This window comes from Corvus hawaiiensis, chromosome 5, assembly GCF_020740725.1.
Source record: "Corvus hawaiiensis isolate bCorHaw1 chromosome 5, bCorHaw1.pri.cur, whole genome shotgun sequence".
Classification (NCBI taxonomy): Eukaryota; Metazoa; Chordata; class Aves; order Passeriformes; family Corvidae; genus Corvus; species Corvus hawaiiensis.
This window is the reverse complement of record NC_063217.1, coordinates 19623922-19643435: the sequence shown is the minus strand read 5'-3', so window position 1 is coordinate 19643435 and position 19514 is coordinate 19623922. Positions and strand designations below refer to the sequence as shown.

Genomic DNA, 19514 nt, shown 5'->3' with positions numbered 1-19514 from the left:
CCCTCCCTCCACATGTCAGTTAATAAAAATATATGGATGCAAAGTATAAGAAAATCTTATGAGATAAGAGCTGCTGCACAAACACAGAGAGAAGTTAAACACCATCACCTAGCAAACCAATAGCAAAGTCAGAAGAAGATCCAATCTCTTGATCCATATCCAACAGTCTCAAAAAAGTACTTTATTTCTAACATTCTGTTGGTTTCATTTATGACATATTTCTCAGTTCTGTTGCTTGAACTACTTTCAAGAGGGAAAGAAAAAATAAGTGATGAGCTCTCCTTTATTTTCCTGGTTTAGTTTTAAATTAAGAACCGAGTATCATCCCTAAATCCTATATTTCAAAATTTAAGTTTGATTAAAAAATAAAAGATCAAATGAACAGCAGAAATTGTGGATGATTTTTGTTTAAAATGAAAAAATTCTTACTTAAAAAGGAAGGAAAAGACCTACAAGTACTTCTCAACTGTAACTTGCTATACACAGATAGAAAATACAAGTATTTTAGTCCAATTTAGTTGACAGAATATTAAGTACATAAGAAAAATAGTCAAATCCTAAAGACTGATTTTTCAGGATTTTCTAATATTTAAAACTTTACTTAGAAATAGTTTTGGCTAACTATTTGGTAGGTGAAAGAGATACACATATCCAAAATGATCAGAGCAGGTAGCACACCAACCAGGTAGCTTTCGAGTTGTCATTTCAGAGACCCAGATAGCAAAATACACAGCCAGCAAGGCAGCTGGATGCACAGTTTATTTCCAGTCTCTTTTCTCATAATAAAGACTACTTTTGTGTCATGGCAGCAACATTCATTATATCTGAAGCAGCAAAACAATGAAAACATCATCACACTGTAATTGGCCTGAGGGATGCTGGCATGTCAGTTCTTTCAGTCAGAGGAAGATTGTGGCTCATTCCTCCAGAGATCCCCAACCTGAAACAGCTCTGCAGCTGAGAGCTCCTACACCTTTGTAATAGCTGTTAGTCTGTCCTGTCAGGGTCAGATATCCTAAATGGAGTAAGCAAACTCAGAACTAACAATCAGTAATCCCTACTGGATTCCACTCTGGCTTGTAACAAATTGTGGGGTTTATGAGCAATTACAATTAAATTATTTTGTGATGAAACTGTTTTTGAGAGGCACCATAGAAACAAAACCAGCAGCATAATTCAATTTGTTTTCTCACTAAAGATACTTTGTTGATCAGCATTTTTCAAATCAAGGCCTTCTACCCTTGTGTCTTGTAAAAGACAGAGGACATTTCTGTAACCTCATTAAGTTCTCAACAAAGACCAGAAGGAATACTGTCTTCAGTTTTCAAAAGATGACATATGGTGTGTTCCACAGGATTGTCAGAGCTAATCTCTGAAATCTTCACCTTAAATTGGCTGACAACTGTGCTAAGCTAAAGTTATTTTTGTATTAACCCTTAGGAATACAGATTGCCAGCAAGTAATAAAACTAGTAACCTTTGCAATTCCTTTTTGCTGTGTATCTGAAAGGCTCAAGGCAGTATACATGTGCCAGCCTTCAAAACATCCAGTAGGAGAGATACTAAAGCCACTTTAAAGATAGAAGCATTGAGTAACAAATAGAACAAATAGATGGCAAGAGAAGATTGCAACTCAAGGACAGAGATAATTTCCCAGTTCTAGCTCACAACTGCAGACAATCTTGTCATTAAAGGAAGTATTTCCTAAATGTTTGCCAGACCCACTACAATATCAGCATCAGCCAGTTTGAAAACTTCTGAAATCTAACATTTTTACATCCACAGAAAAACACATACACAAGGTACTCACTGCCATTTTGTTGACTTTTTGAAAGCTGTTCTGGTCAGGACTCAGAAAAATACTAATTCAAACACTTCTGTTGATGTAAATCTAGAATTTGATGAAACCTGAGAGATCCCTGCCAAAGCAGAGAATTAAATTGCTCTTTTCCTGAGCAAGGACCTAAAGTGAAATGCTCAAAAATATTAAGTAACTTTCCCCCCCCTCCCATAAATCTATAAAACATCATTCTGCACTTTCACAGATCCCATGGAGAAAGCTGATTAAATACTAACATAGTCAGTTATTACAGCCAGCAATCATGTAGGACAAGACTTTAGTAAAAGGAAAGTTTTTTCCATAAAGTACAGGTACAACTTCTCCCTCCATCATTTCAGATGGTCTCTTCTAGCTTTCGCTGAAGGCTGTTTCTAGCATTACTCCATACAGCAAGTGAGGCTATCTAAAAAGATCAATAATATCAGTGAACACTAGCAAAATCTGTTTTAACAACACATCCAAACTTATTTTTCTCAGAAACTAGACAATATAGGCATTCTGTATCTTCGTAGTAGAGAAGAGGAAAGCTCACATCTCTAGAAATCATTTCCCTTTGACCATTTCTTGATCAGACACAAGATATTCCCTCAACTCCATCTGGAGAAGTTGCCTTAACCTTACTAGATTTTCTTTGCACTAAGACATATCGCTACATAGCAGTGCTCCAAGGTAAGTTATTTTTTTCACAAAACATTTGACTAGAAGAGAAAAGCCTTTTTGGAAGCAAGGAATATCTATTGTCCCCAAGACAATTTTGTGTTAGATTCCTACATATTTTTATCTCTAAACCTCGCTCCTCACAGCTTCTTCCTAGCTGTATTTCCATAAACAGCTACAAGCCATACTTAATTTTGATCTGCGTGTTCATTGTGCTTGACTGTAGTGTTAGAAATCGCAGCCCATCTGGGTATGTCTTTTTTCTTTTTCTGACTACTGTTTACAAGAATTTGCCTCTGCATACTCCCCAAGCTGTGAATGTGGTTATTCAATCATAATACATAAAGATCATTTCAGAGATAATCTCAGATTCAACAAAAATTTTAAGCAAAAAGATAGGCATTCCTTTCATGGACAACAAGAAAAAAATCTTCAGCTGGTTTTTCTCAGGCAACAACATCAACTTAGACACAGTCTTTGGGAGACATCACTTGGATTCTCTGTGAATAGAGTCATCAGAGCCGGAGACTCTCTGGCATGCACCAAACATTAAGCTTGCAAGCTCCTCTAGGCAGAGAGAAAGAAACAAAGAAAGCATTCAAGTCCCTTTTATATCACATACACATAATACACAAGTGAAGGAGCAAAAATAACACCAGTATAAACCCTTCATCTAGCAGCTCATCACCTCCATGGGAACTGCTATAGCAAAGATTTCATGTCAGCTTCACATTGATCAGATGAAAATCAGTTAACCATTTTCTCCTCACAAAGATTCTAGTCATGAAACTACAAGCTTCTTTGTGATACAGAAGTTTCTTGCTCAGTTACAGAAGAGAAGCTTTAACTTCAACAGTTCTGAAAATTAGGCCACTAGCTGAATTGTGCTGCAGCCCATTTTCAAAACTCACTGCATTCAAAGGAATTATAAATGTCTATCTACTCTTCAAAATTTTATCTGCTGATTTTATGAGGGGGTTTTTTTTTGCAGCTGTACAGTCATAATAACATAGGTATGCCTAGATTCTTGCAAACTTTATTTCAATTATTCCCTAAAAATTAATTATGATCTTTTGCAGTAGGCCAGTATAAGTTCAGAATCTGTAGACTCTCTTACAGAGCTCTAAGAGGCATTCTCAAAAGAAATACAACCATTACTGCAGAAATTCACATCATCAGAACACATGAAGCACTGCACCTGAGAATACTATAAGGTTGCCAGATCAGTCACAGCTGGCCTATAATTAATAGCATTGCAGTGACAAGCATATGCATATATACTGAATTTTTAATATGCATAAAACAGCTTTATCTTGCACAATATTCATAACATATAAATTAATGTGTAATATAAATAATTCTCTCCTACAATGCTAACAATAGTGGTTTCCAGTTAGACCTCATATACAGTAAAAGCTTATGCCTTTGCCAAACTGTGTATCAGAACATACAACACTATCTGGGAAGCACTGGCAGCCAGCAGGCCCTAGGTTTGCAAACATCTAGAAATCCAAGCCTGTTTTACACCACCTATATTGGCAAAAGTGCTTTGCTTTTAAACTGAAATCTTCACCTTTCCAGGGCAACACCAGTTTCTACTCTGCATTGCCATTTCCAGATATAGGCAGAAATAGTCCTTTCTGTAGCAGGTTTACAGGAAGGCATTCTGTTCATTTTCAAGTGAAATACAATTTTATTTTCCCAAGCAGAGCAGGGAAATTCCAAGGTTAGGGGAAATGGTCTCTGCTGGCTTTCAGTGAGATCATGTCTGTTATGTGAAGATACATGGCTGGCCAGGATCTAAGTGTCCCAAGACATGTTTGTGAGACTGTCCAAAAATCATGAAGAGTGATAAGATACTGTTTCAATGGCATCTGTAGGTCCTAGCTCACACCACCTTTCCTCCTGGTTTCTGTGGTCCAATAGGTTTTACTGTGCAAGATTTGTGGCCGCACTTTAGTAGGCTCAGACTCCCCAGGTCTGTCCAGCCCTGTCTCTTCAGGTGGGGAACCAGCTCTGTAAATCAACAGTGCACTCCTGTATGAACACATAACTGCCATAAACACAACCCAGCAGCAGGGGACACTCTCCTTCCTCCTTCATCACATTTATACACCTCAGTGTTTCATCAAAATGTTCATCTTCATGTCCATAGCATATTTAGAATTCTCCTAGCTGGATACAGAAGAGCAGGATGCCACACACATCTGCTGCCTCCTCTTGACTTTTGGTTCAGCAAAACTTTAATAAACCCTATCATTTAAATAATCACATCATTACCATGGACAGTTGCCACCACTATGTTGCTTCCTCTCCTTGTACTTCCATCAGGTCTTTTTAACACATAGCATCTCTGAGATGAGGACTAATTCTTGCCTTGTGTTTGCACTCCAGCATGATTGAGCCCAACTTACCAGCATTTAAATAATAATTGCATATGTGTATAAATTGCCACAGAGACAATTCAGGCACAACTACTTTTCCTCAGTGCATGTAAAAAAAATAATATCTCACTTTACGGTCATTTGGAAAACAAGACACAGCATTGAGGACAATAGAAATTGGCAATTTTATATAGATAGAGATATGGAGAGAGATAAATAGATAGATAAATAGATAGATATTTAAATCCCCGTCTAAAAATTTCAGGACCTAGGACGAACTTTTCATACCTAAGTCTGTTCCTATCTCAACCAACTCTCTAGTGAATAGAGAAAACAATTAAATAAAGCTCATGGAGGCAGCCTTGAAATTTGGCTTTAAGATTAAATAACAAAAATTGCATGGAATTTCTTTTCCACTATTTGGGGTTTAATTAGATTAACATTTGCAAGATATAATATCATTTAGTCTAGACATTACATCTGATCTGGCCTCAAGTATCACAGACACAACCAATTCCATAACGTTTTTCTAGGGAAGCAGATTTTTGCCTGTAAAATAAGCAAAAGTGTTAGTAGCTCCAGGTTTACTCAATACATCATATAAATGATGGCATACATTAATGTGACATGAGCTTTCCAATGAGTTCATGATAGAAACATTTCCATGTTCATGCATCAGTGTGTCAAATTCCTTTCTAGTTTTATCAACATTCATTGTTCTCTCCATCAGATTATGAAGAGTAGTGCTGGGTTAGTTTGGGGTTCTTGCAAAGCAAAGAACCTGAGAAAAAGTGGAAAAATTGATCTATGTAAATATTAAACTAAATAAAATTATGATGAGACAGTTAAGGTGATACAGATTCTTACATTAACCTGCCTCAGCAGCTCATGAGGAGGAAAAGCTGCACCATGAAAACCAGCTGTAATTGTTTAATGTGGATGAAAACGAACAGTTTGGAACTGATCATTTAACTCACAGTTAGTGTGCAGTATTAATGTGCAACACCTATATGAGACAAAAAAGGCAAAAAATCTATTTTTTGATCTAGCGATTGTTTAGAGAAATGAAATTTAAATCAGAATTTAACATCTTAAAAGTGCCAACACAGAATATGAACAGTTTATTATGTTATTGTACTAAATACCCCAGTATTTTCAGGGAACAGGAGTATGTTTGCTTGGTTTCCTGGGATGTCATTAGGACATTAAAATTGCATGGGAAAGCATAATTGTGCCCACTTGCACGCATTAGTAACATCATCATGTGAAGATCTCGCACATGTCACATACTTCTCTGCCAGCTCAGTTTTCAGTTTATGAAACTTTTCATGGAATTTAGTTAACCCTGGGAATAAGCCCATAATGAGTAGCACAAATGTGACAGATAAGAGGCAGCTAAGGGAGATGCACTCTAGGCCAGCCCTGCGTCCCCACCGCTGATGAGCGCAGTCTGCCCATGGTACCCCCCAACCCCGCTCACAGGCAAAGGAAATTAAAAAGTTGAATTTAAGCTGAAAGGAAGAACAAAGTACAATATGCCTGCAGCACATGACTCATTCAATATCACTACCCCCCAGCCAGCAATGTTGGGGAACATTCTACAGGCAGTGTTTAATGCCATCTTTAATATGCTTAGCATAAGCTTTTTTTTTTAATTGGTTATACTGAGTGAAGGGGTTTTTTTTTTTTCAATTAACAATTTAAAAAGTTGGGTCCAGAACACCAAAGAGTCTTTCCAAATAAAAAGTAGCTCTAGTGGCAGTCTCTGAGCTTTTCTAACACAGTGAAATAAAGTAATTTCAGTGTCATTTGAAAGTGATGCTGGCTGCAGAATCCTGCTCTGTCCACCCCTCAGAAAGAAGCTATGGAAAATCTTCAGGAAAATTTGTTCCCCATTCAGAGGCACATGAGTAAAGACCACTTAGATCAAGTCAAAACCAAAAGTTATTTGTTCTCTCTGATTTTCAACGAGCTAATTTTGAGGTGTCACATTGATAAACAGATTACATGAGGGTCTGGCTGGGTACAGCACTGGAGTTGATTCCCTTCCTTCTCACAAATAATTTTAAAAATACAGGATTTTCAATTTAGACAATATAGTTTAATTTCACAAAAATTGTAGTCCAGTAATAAGCAAAAGAAAAAAAAAAAAAAAAAAACACCACATCAACAAATTTTAGGAAAGTTTCAATGTGTAGGAAAAAAAAAAAGGAAATATGTCTTTATGGGTTTTTGTTCCCTTCCTGTACCCACCAGAATATTTATACTCTTCACACAGTGTGACAGAGCAGTACCTTAATAAGTAGAATAAAATTGCTTTAAAATGTATTTCAGTACTGAGTAGGTATGAGTAGGATACAAACTCACCACAAGTGGTGGTATCCAAATTCTCCAGAGGAGAAGGGACTCTTCCCAAATGATTGCTTGACCTTCATAGGAGGTTAAAGAATAAGTTAGACCCCTTTCCTACCCACATATTTTGTTCTTCCTATTATTCTTTGTTTGGCTATCATAACCGATAAAAACAAAAAACTTCATGTTAAACAGCATTCCCAGTTATGGAAGTAAGATGGCACATATTGGGATTGAGGCAGTGAATAGTCTTGTAGTCCCCAAGATTTTCAAATATAGTACCTAGAAATCAAGAGAATGTGTGTGAGCAGATTCTCACATAGGGACATATGCACATGACAGTGCAGGCTATACCTGAAACACCACGTGACTTTCAGAATTAATAGGATTTGACCCCTAAAAGAAAGAAAAATATTCTGGGGGGAAAAAAAAATGTGCGACACTGAAAATACAATACCAAGCTACAACCACCGAAGCAGCTCTTGATAACTGTTATATTCTCTTCTCTGTGTGTATGACCTGTAGAGTCTCTCCAGAGACACTCACCTCACTGAGGGGCTGTAAGTTGTTCTCCAGACTGAACAGACACCCCTGCTCTGTGTGACCAACCACATGTGCTGCTTCAGGAGCTTCATTTGAGACACACAGACACAGAGACCAGAGGTGACTCTGCCAAGTAAGCTGCTTTCAATCTGCTCTGTTTTTACCTTCCCCATTCCAGCAACCATTGCACAGGGAAGAATGTAAAAGGAGAAAATCCCTGAAACCTACAAAAGAAAAACTAAGAAAATAGCAAATCTATGGCTACAGTAAAGCAGGCAGACCCTCATTGCCAGAAAGGGAGGAGCCTGAGACAAGTTCAGCCATCCTCAACATTAGCCAGGCTCAACATACTAGCAGAGCAACTGTCTGATTCTCAGGAGTCCTCAAACGCAGAAAAGATTTGTCAGATTGCCAGCAGCTGCAGGAAAAAGACCAGACCCTCTCCTCCTTCAAAATGTAAGGATGAGGGAATCAACCCTCCAAGACAGGCTCCTTTGCTGTCTAAAATCCTTCCGCTTCAAGTGCTATGAATAAATGCTGTATTTCAAGAATCTGTTCAGATGAAGTGCATGAGAATTAGTTTTGTAATCAGATTCTGGAATGTTTGGGGTTTTTTTTCCACATTGATTCAAGAACTAATATCGGCCTCTTCAAGTAAAACATCAGGTATTCGTATGTATTACTCAGTAGATATTAGAAAAGCGAAAAACTATCAAAATACAAGCAAATTTATATTGAGGTACATCAAGAGACACTTAAAAACCTATCTCATCACGAGACGGAGAGAATTTTAGCATTTTGAACAAACTTTAAAATTCCATTCTTGTGCTCTTCACAGAAAAAAGAATACAAACTATTGCCTGCAGCCAGAGAGTCTGCTCTGATAAGAGTTTTATGAGACTAAGCATGATTTAAAATGGAATAGTCTTCTTCTTTCTCCATATAATTTGATGTTTCTCCCCATTCTCTGCCTATCCCATAACTTCATTTTTTTAGAAGTAGTTTTCCCTTGAATTGGATTTTAAATACTCATCATTACAATTCTGTTAAGTAAGACTGCAAGCACAAATACTCCTCTTAGTCAGGAAAAATGTCTTGTGACAAGTAAAATTTTAAAGTTGCTTAGTTTTCAGGTAGCAAGTTTGCTTAGGTTTTAAAAAAACTACCAAAAAAAGCCCCCACCACTAAACAAAAATTCTATAACTGCTGAAAATCCAGCCTATAAATGGATCCACTTTGTTCAAGGATCTCCAAGCCCCTGTCGACAAAATAATCCTTCATGATCCTTCAATTTCCAACATGTGCCACCTATCCAATCTCATCTTTGCCATTTTTAATCATTAATAATGTTCTAGTATTAATCATTCTTTGACAATAGATGAATGATGCATCTGCATGGATTTTGAAGAAGTTTGAATCTCTAATAGCTGCAAGGTGATTCCTCCTCTCCCAAAACCTGTCACCTTATTGGTCCTAGGCTGAGTTAGATAATGTCTTTCAACAGGCAAGGAATCACGGCTAGCACTATTACAGTAAATCCCTTGGCTCCTCTCCCTCTTATAAGGATAAGAATAAATCAGCTATCCCCTAAGACTCTGTTCATTATTAGCTCCTGGAAGCTGGTTTTCTCAGCTTTACCTTCCTTACAAAAGTTGTAAATTGATATGTCCCTGTAACACGATAAATCCTCGTTGCACTTCCCTTTAAAACAAAACTGTTCCTTAAAATGCATGTAATGACACAAGCACCTGTTCCCTTTTCTTCCAGATAGTGAAATACTCCAGGCCAAAAACACTCCAGCAAACCAGGTATTAGGGTCTAGGCAGTATGTCCATTGTATGGGAGAAGGACAGGCAATGCTAGCAGAATAACTGTCTGACTCTCAGGAGTGCTCAAAAGAAGAAAAGACTTGTCAGATTGCCAGTGGCTGCAGGAAAAACACCAGACCCTCTCCTCCTTCAAAATGTAAGGAGAGTTATGTCTCATAAACAGCACATTTTAAGGGCGAGACTATAAGGTAACTTTAGCTAGGGACATGTTTTAGGTACTCCAACAGTGATATTACAATTAATACCCAAGCACTGTTCCAGCATGCATCAAACTCCATTGAAACACCTTTTAATACCAAAATCTTTATCTTTATTCTGATGAAGCCCTATTAATGCAGGGGGAGTTCAGTATTTACTTCATTTTCAGAATTTACTGTGTTGTAATATTCTCCTTTAATAATCGCATTTGAGATGCAGCATAGACTATATATTTTCAGACTATTTTGAAAACCACTCAACTTCAAATTATTTTTTCTGCCTGTCGGGGCTCTTTGGAAGTCTAAAATCATCAGACCTATAAATCATTATATTGCATTGTTCTGAAATCACAGATTTCTCACACCTCTCTTTTCTCTGCAGGTCATACACGTACAGTGTTACAACCATTCCCTAAAATGGCTCGTCCTTCTGTTAAAATGTGTTTTCCACAGAGAAAAGCTCCAAATTCAGAATAATAAAAAAAACCTCTGAAAACTGACTTCTCTCTTTTGATTAAAAGGCAAAATATTTGAGCAAATATTTACTACTACTTTATCTCCAGGTTTTCTCAGTGAAACTACAGCAGCCCCAGCAGGCAGCCAGCTTTAGCTTCTGGCAACATGCCTGCACAGGTTTTTCCCTGACAGGTTCTGCAGCAGCACAGCAGCTCACCGAGGTGGGCAGTGACCAGCACAGCACATTGGTTTCAAGAGGGCAGGCAAATCATTTCAATCACTGTGTTTGAGTAGTAAAACACTGAAGGGATATTGCTGAAGGAAAATATGGGGAACATTGATAAAAATGTCAAAGCACACAAATTGACATCTCAGAGAGAAGCTAAGACAATTTTACCTAACGCTATGTTAATAAGGGTGGAATAGATACCCATACTGTTTGCAGCTTACATAAATAAAATTATGCATAGTACTTGGTAAAGTGGTGGGTGTTAAGGTTTCACTTATGCTTTCACCAGGAGAAAACGCAAAGTCAAAAACTTTTGTATGACAGCTTCATAAAAAACGGCCAAAAAACCTTTTGTACAATAGCTTCATAACACACAGTAAAAATCCTTTTTTAAGATAGCTTCATTAACATTAAAAACATGTAAGAATATGACATTTCTCTTGTACAGGGAACAGCTACAAAGGTAGTAACCCTCACCTCCTGAACATCACTTTCTGTTACTTGATAGCAAACCCCTGTGGAAAGCACATTAAACAATATTAGCATAGAGCTTCCTGCTTCACAGAGAACAGAATCTCCTCACGGTGACTAGAGCAAGTAGAAGAAAAATGATGCCACAAAAGGTGACCTCTGAATAGTTTTATAGAGAGGTGATAATATAAACCTCTTCTCCCAAAATAGAACAGCACACGAATTGCAGTTACTACCTAAGGAGGATTACTTCAATTCTCCTATAGCAAGGAGAAAGTGTTTTGTTTAAATTTAAGAAACTACAAATTAAGAAATATGATTACACTAGGAAAAATTCAGTTTTGTATGACCTTTCCCATTGACAACAAGGTATGAGTAATCTATAGAAACACCAGTCTTGTCATATCAAGCAGTGCATAGCAGCATTAATGCTGAAGACCTTCAAGACTCCCTAATGATAAATGGTTGCATTGTGGTAGCACTAGTTAGCATGCAGAGTGCCAGAATCCCTCTAGAGTCAAAATATTCCCAAAAATCTATATCACCAAATTTGGAAAGTTTTGAAAAGTAAACACAACAGATTTCCTACAAACAAATCGAGCAGTCAAAGGCAGTCTTCAATTTTATTTGGTAATGGGGTTGATTTATTTTTTTTAGAAGCAGTAAGAATACAAATTAATACAAACTTTAGTCAATAAAATGCTGCTTTTATAGTCTATAGAAATGCTAAACTTATAAGCTTTGAGGATTTATACATAAATAAAGATGAAGCTCAGAAATAGGCACAGCATTCTTTCACTCCTGTTTAAAAATATTTAGGAGTCTTTGAACCAAGCTGAATGATGGATTTTTCACAAATTCAAGTACTCATATTTCCTGAAACTTTTACATTAAAATTTTTAGTTATTTATACATACTTTTGCTTTCCACTGTTAAAAAAAAAAAGAAAAAAAAAACCTCAACAGGATGGTTCTCCTAATTTTTCCTTTCAAAAAAAGAAGCATTGTTAAGGGATGTTGGGACCAGCATCTCCAGCCCAGGACTCAGTCCTGGTCCCTGGGGCCCAGCCCAGTGATGGGAACCCATGTCCATGCCCAGCCCAAAGGATGTGGCTGCTTCTTTTCCAGTTGCAGATTCAACCACCGGCAAAGCTGCGCACACATCCAGAGACACTGACAGGGCAGGTCATACAGGCTGCCACAGACAAGGTGCTGCCTTCAACACCTACAGAGCTCATAAAACAAACCAGACAACCAAGTGCCCTCCTCCTCTTCAGCTGGTGCCAACAGGAGGTCACTGGTGAGAGCACACATGTTTTTGTGCATCCTCCAAGTACCAGCACAGCCCATCTGTCAGCCCAACACCCCTGCCCACATCCTGGGCCCTCCTGCCTTCCCCACAGGTCCCCTCCTGGCCGGCTGGTCCTGCATGGGGTTTGCAATGAACACACCCAGGCACACCTGCTCTGGGGGGGACACTCACCCCAACAGCAGTGGCAGGTGCCAGGCACAGAGGCGCTGACCCACCCTCCCCCTCCAGCTGTGGGCACTGAGCCCCCACTCGCTGCTCCTGCCACAGTGGTGGGGACAAGACCTCCCTGCCCACTCCCGTGGGTGGCACAAAGATGGCACTGGCTCAGTGGGTGACACCAGAGGCCAGGGGAGCCCACAAGCTCAGTCTGACTCCAGCTGCTCCAAATCCATTCACACTGCACCCCAGCAGCTGGCACCCGGTCTTTGCAGCACTCACACACAGGGATTTAACAGAGAATCTTTAAGACACAATCTAATCAGAAAATCAGACAGGCTGTGGTGATCAGCATAGGGTTCAGTCAGGCAAACATACTGACCAGCTTTGTTTTGCAAGTGACCAACACCTTTTTAAACCCTTTCTGTCTGTATCCACATTGTTCCTCTTTGACTCCCCCTGCACATTTCCCCCACCAGTCTGGGCAGTACCACTGGCCCTTTCCAACATCCTGGACCCTCAGATTTACAACCTTATCAGTTTTTAAATGCCAGTTTGTTTGCAGATAGCTCGTTATTTTTTGTTTGTTTCTTGTCTCTGTCCTGTTATGTTTGTCTGCCAGGCCTGTCTCTGTATTTCAGTTATTGCTTCCCTCTTCTTTTCATCGCATTTGACAAGGTCCTTGACCAGATGATCTTACAGAAGTAAGTGTTCCCATGTTCCCCACACTATCAGTTAGTCTGACATACCTCTACATACTCCCACATAGCCTTACAAACTGCTGATTGAAGTGAAATCAAGTAAAAAATACACTTCAGAAGTATCCATGGATAAATTGCCATGGGAGACTTCCACCTTCTTTTCTTGCTTCTGGTGTTCTCAGGCAAAGACTGCATTCATACTCTTATAGAGAACTTATCTTCTCTGCATTTACAAAGCAGCTCCATTTTGTTTCAATGGATCCTCCCAGAAGGAAAGTTATACTCAGCACGAATAAAGGATGCTTTCAACTCAAAACAGAAAGCATATTATACTGCAACAAGCCAAGAAGAGAGAAGAAAAAAAGTCTAGATGGTCCACAAACCGAAGACAGCATGTAGTCAACAATTCTACTTTCTATGAGAAGGAGGAAAAAAAAATTACACTCTCTCCAACTTTAAGGAGAGTCTTCCAAGCCAATGCTATAATTGCTTTACTTTCTTTTTAATCCACTGAAAATGTAGAAAGCTTTTGGTAAAATGTAGCAAAGCTTTGAAAGAAAGGGTAATGTTTCTTTCCCTCATGTTTCAATATTTACATTTATGTGCCCAGTTTACACTCCCCACCATCAGTCTCGGGAGGGAGTAGCACTACAAAATAGTGTTACAACTCCCACAACACCAACCCTGCTACAAAATCCAGAAAAAATGGTAAGTACTGAGAAGATTTTTTTGTAAGTAGTTTTCATTTAGGAGTAGCAATAACATATTCACCATGGGTGGAGAGGAAGCCTAACAATGTGGGCAATGAAAACACATCCTAAACATAAGAAGTAGCGTCACTGAATCTGGGGAAGGAAGAACACGAACATCCTTGGAATTCTCCACCCCTCTCCACAGCTCCAACAAGAATTTCTAGACTTAAAATGTCTGGCCTCCTAAAGAGTGTAATTTAATCCTCCCTCCTCCTGAAAGCTTTCATTGCCCTCTTTTTTTCCCCCCTGTAATCTAAAGTTTGGAAACAGTGTCAGAAGGACACAAGAAATTATGCTTAAAATATATTACACTGGACAACAAAGAAATTGTATCCAATGTTTCAAAATTCTTGGAATTACAGGATCTAGGGTGGAGCTTTTGCCAAAGTGTTTATCTTGGTAACCATCAGAGGGGCTCAATCCTTCTAAGCTCTTACAATGCATGGAGCAGTTTACGCTTATGCATTTCAGCCTGAAAGAACAGCTTCTTTACAAACATGTCTAAAGCGTCCCATCTCCCTGTTTAACATGCATTTTGTGTTAGAATTTAATTCCTTCATATGCAAAGAATTTGACCTAGCACTGTTGGAAAGATTAGCTCTTCCCCCAGCCCCAACCCCTCCTAGGAAACTATACATATGCAGCAGTTCATACATGCTACCTCAAAGTCGCTTCAAGTATCAGCATTTTGTAGCAATTATACCTTACAAAAAATTCTGTAGCTTCTAATTGAGCCAGGCACTTTTCATAAAGGAAAACACTTTATTATTTTTTCCCCTTTAAAAAACACCGCTTATGAATTCTACCTGCTTACTGATACATTTGACACTATTGGAAAAATAAGGTAGTTGATTTAGGAAGCAAGAATTAGTCACACTAGGGAGATATATATCATTAACCATTTTTTGTTTCTTAATCTGTTCTTTGTGTGCTGTAGATAGAGCAATTCTGCCACCTAGAGTAGAATCCAGGTCCAAGATAAAAAGATTTTGGTGAACATAGACCATCTGCTTGACTAATTTGAAATGGAAGAGATACCTTCTCTGGCAGATAATTAAATGCAAATATTATGGGTTTATTCATTTATTTTTTTAAAGCACACTACAAAATATTTGGTAGGCTGCTTGCTATCAAAATCAGCAGCATTGCTAGAGAACCAGGTAAAATATATAATAAATACAGTTGAGATAATTTACATTTTTATTGGCCCTTTCATTACACACTTCTCCAAATATTTTCACAACTTCATATAGTTATTTTTCCCCATATAAATGGAAGAGAATTCCCTTAGCAAGGTTTTTAAATTAGGAATTAGTCTATTTGGGCAAATCAGAAAATTAAGAAAATTATAATCCAATTGAGCATAAAAATGGTTCATTCATATATATATATGTGTATATATATATATGTTATATTTCCACATATTTCTATTTTGGAGGCCAAAAACTGCTGCCAGTTGATACATAAAACACTGTCTGTTAGCTGGGAGGGGAAAAGTAAGGCAATGGCAAGGCAAAGCAATTCCTTACATAGAGCTGATGATCTTTGGTTTAATTTATATAAAAGCCAGGATTTTAACATCTCTTTAGTATGAACTAATGCATCTACATCTGTTGCTGCCTGTTTTGAGCTTCCCATCCCCCCTCCCAAAGACATGTGCTCCGAGTTCCTTTGTTCCAAGCGCGGGCAAAGCCAAATGTAACTCAGACTCTTCAGCAGTGTCTGATTGGCCGCTCACCCCGGGTCCGCCCCCAGTCATCCCCTTGCCCCTTCTCCGAATAAAAAGATGGTCGAGGGGAGGCAAAGGCTCTCTCTCAGCTCAGCTACCTTCCTGTAAACATCTCTGGTCGTCTGTCTCATTTGAAGGCTTCTAACTGCAGGGAATTGAGCGAGCAGGGAGCTATATTTCTCCCTCTTTGCTTCTGCTGATGGTATTTGCTCTGCAGCTGATTCAGGTACCGATTTTAGAGCTACTAAAGTGCTAGATCGCCCTTGCTACCTCTCTAGGCTGCTCAAGGCTTTCTAAGGCATTGAAATACAAGCGCTAGCCGGTATAAAGCTGAAAAGATACCTTTACATACATCCAGTTGTCTCACTCACAAGAATGAAGAACTTACGTCTCCTCAAATCAGAATCTGTGGTTTTAAAGATTCTGATAAATTTAAAGCAATAAATCATCCTTTTCTGGGGGCTGAAAGGACATATGCTGAGCTCTTCCATGAGCAGTTATGTCAAAGTACCAAATATCACAATTTTTCCTCTAGTGACTCAAATACATTTGTCACCGTGGTAGATGGAGATTTGCTTGCAACTAAAAAGACTAAAAATATTATTTTCTTCCTCTATTTTCTCTCTCTCGGGGAGAACACCCTATAAAGGGTATGCAAGGTTAATCCCTTGGCTCACCAAGCATTGGCTGAAAAGGCAGGGACAAGAATTCCCTTCAGGGGCAGGTACTGGATGTAACCTTCAGATTACAAAGTCTTTAAAAATTTGTTTCTAGAAGCCAGGAGAGTTTCCCAGATAAAGCCTCTGTCTTTTGTGCAGATCTGTTCCTTAAACACCTGCTACTCTTCAAGCTGAGATAGTGAGATAACGGAACCTTGGCACGACCTTTCCTGGCCATTCTCATGCGGCTGCTCTTGTGATAAAAAAAAAGCACCAAAAATTAGCTGTTGCTGGAATTAAAAATAGCCTCTGCTTATTGGCAGTAATATGTTGCACCGAATGCACATAGCACACTTCATCTGAGGATCTAAGTGTTTTGCAAACATTAATTAAGCTCTGCACTGCTATTATGATTCACAGAATGGCATTATCACACCCAGGGGATGCAGGAAAGAAAGCCATTGAAGCAAAGTATAGGGAAGCAAGCCCTTGAAAGCACAATGACTTCGGTTCCATTTCAGATCACGTCAACCTGCATACATCCCAGGACAAAGCAAATAAAGTCAAGGATTACTCAGAACAGAGCAGTTGATTTTTATGTGATTTATGAAGCATAGATACTTTTAAAAAGTACTGGTTTCTTCTGACCTTTCTTCCTTTTCTTGTCATTTACAGGATTATATATTATTAGCATTTCCCAGTCCTACTATTATTTCTGTATATTCTGTTATCTTCCTAACCTTGAATACATTCACCTTTCTTTTCAAATCTGCTAGTCTCGACCTATTTCCAATCATTTGACCTTTGAATATCACATTTCCTCCAAACACCCTATCCCTCAAGTTCTTTCACTTGACATTTCCTTCCAGAAGTCAGAGAACATTTTTTTCTCTCTCAACCTTTAGCACATTTTTCAATACTGCACTGATCATTGCTGACTCCCTGGGGAGCAAATCATTTTCTATTGCTAGGAGCCAGGAGTAAATAGGCAGAGTAGATCTTGGGAGCTGAGAGAAGTAAGCATTCACTGTCCACCACCACATCCTTTCAGCTTGTCTCCCTTACAGCAGGAACACACTGAAGGACACGTTCTGAGGTTCAATAACTGGTGTGTTGTGATAGGTCTTTATAGCATCAGTCATGTTATGTCATGTTATCAACAAGCAACCAGGATGACTGAGTGCCTCTCTGAAGTGCCTGTGCACCAACACTCAGTGTGCAGACACGAGGACTAGGAGGCCTGCACACAGTTGGCAGGGCTGAGAGCACACTGGGACCATGAAACATGGTGGGGTAACTTACACAGCTTCTGCAAGGGGTGGATGTGATGGTGAAGAGGTGAAGTTGCCCTTGAAGCAAGAGCACTGCCAGGAGCAGACAAGGGTCCCACCTAGGGATGAGTGATGAGTCAGCTGACAGCTCATGGGCCCAGAATCACTGGTCAGACCAAAACTGGTAATGCTGTAGTGAATGTCTGCTACCAAGCACCTGCTCATGCAGGCTTTGATTGTTGGGGAAGATGAAACAGGAAAGCCTTATAAATATGATTGCCTGACAAAAGATTTTGGGAATATGAAAACTACAGGCAACATCAAAATGAAAGCCACTTTTGAAATACCAAGTCTTAGTTACTGAACAACTGGAAAACAATGGTATGGCCAACTGAAGGTAATCCCCTCTTGATGGAACAATACCCTCTGCTTGCAAACAGGTCCAAGGGTCAGAGCAGACCCTACTAGCTCAGCAGAAGGGGTCCAAAGAGTAGTTTTTAGAAGTTAAGATGTAACACTCTATGGTAATATAAGAACTCTTATAGGCTGTATGTAAATGCTATAGGATTTGTATCTTGTATTAGATTGGTTAGTGACAATTAGAATATTCAGTACAGAAGATGATTTATTGTATTGTAACCAGGACTTCATTCCTTTCCTTACTTCCATTCCACTCCACTCTTGCTCTTACTCTCTCTCTCTCTCTCTCTCTCTCTCTCTCACCCGTTTACTCTCTTGCTCTCTTGGGCCTGCTCAGAGCTGAGTCTGGCAGCTCTGAGCAGTGCCCCAATACCCACGTCCTTTGCAATAAACCGACTGTGTCCCAAGGTCAGACTATAGAGATCTCTCGTCACCGTCTACGTCCGGCCGTCCAGTAACCTACATTTGATCACTCCAATATCTGGTGGAGGGACAATACAGCAGAGCACAAGTAAGTGATCAACCAGCCAAAAAGGGGAGATGCTCTGCTGGATTTTATCCTTGCAAAGAAAGAACAACTAGTCAGGGGTGTTGTGATTTAATCCCCACAGGCATCTCCACCCCATACAGCTGCTCACTCACTACCCTCTGCAGAGCTCTGAGGGAAAGAATTAAAAGAGGAGCAAAAGTGAGAAAAATTGTAGGTTGAGGTAAAAACAGGGAGGGGGGAAAGGGAAGGGAGAACAACAAAAAGAAAAAATTTGCAAAAGCAATTATTTAGCTCTAGCCAATTAATGTCCAACTAAGTCCCTGAGCAACAGCAACCCCTGGAAAGCTCATTCCCAGTTTTATTGCTGAGAACAATGTTATGGAATCTCCCTTTGGTCAGCTGGGGTCAGTTGTCCCAGCTGTGTGCTGTTCCAGCCTTGTGTCCACCTCCAACTTCCTCACTGCAGCAGTCAGAGTGAGAAACAGAGAAGGCCTTGATACTGTGTTAGCGCTGTTCAGCAATAGTGAAAATATTGGTGTGTGATCAGCATCACTTTGATCACCAGTCCAAAACACAGCACTTAACAGGTATTTTCTGCACAGGTACAGAAATTAACTCCATGCCAGGCAGACTTAGTACGGGGAGTGTGAAGGCTGGGGACAATAATGAGTTGTGGAGTTCAGGATCAAGAAAGGAGAGGACAAGGCAAATAGCAAGACCCTGCACTCCAGGAAAGAGTACTTTTGGTTTCCTCAGGGATCTGCTTGGAGAAGCCACATGGAGCACAGTTCCGGAGAAAAGAATGGGGCAGCTGTTCGATTTTTGTTCAAGGATCAAGCTCAAGATGTGTCTCTCCCAGTGTGCAGAAAGAGCTCCTACACACATGAACAGGGAGTTCCTGACAAAACTCATCTATCAAAAGGAAAAAAGAGATAGCAAGGACAAGTGGCCCGGGAAGAACACAGAGACACTGTCCTAGTGTGTAGTAATGGAGTTCGATACATCAAAGCCCATCTGAAGCTGAACCCAGTGAGGGACACAAAAGGCAATATAAAAGGCTTGTACAGG

At 39.4% G+C, this 19514-nt stretch overlaps 1 long non-coding RNA gene across 1 annotated transcript; it reads right to left on the bottom strand.

Moving 5' to 3' along the window:
* Positions 1 to 11604: 11604 nt before the first annotated feature.
* On the bottom strand, positions 11605 to 18649 carry LOC125326778. Its single transcript, XR_007203991.1, has 3 exons — positions 18420 to 18649; positions 15955 to 17766; positions 11605 to 15481 (listed from the first exon to the last, which is right to left on the bottom strand). It is a non-coding gene; the product is annotated as an uncharacterized LOC125326778 (long non-coding RNA).
* Between the last annotated feature and the right edge of the window lie 865 nt (positions 18650 to 19514).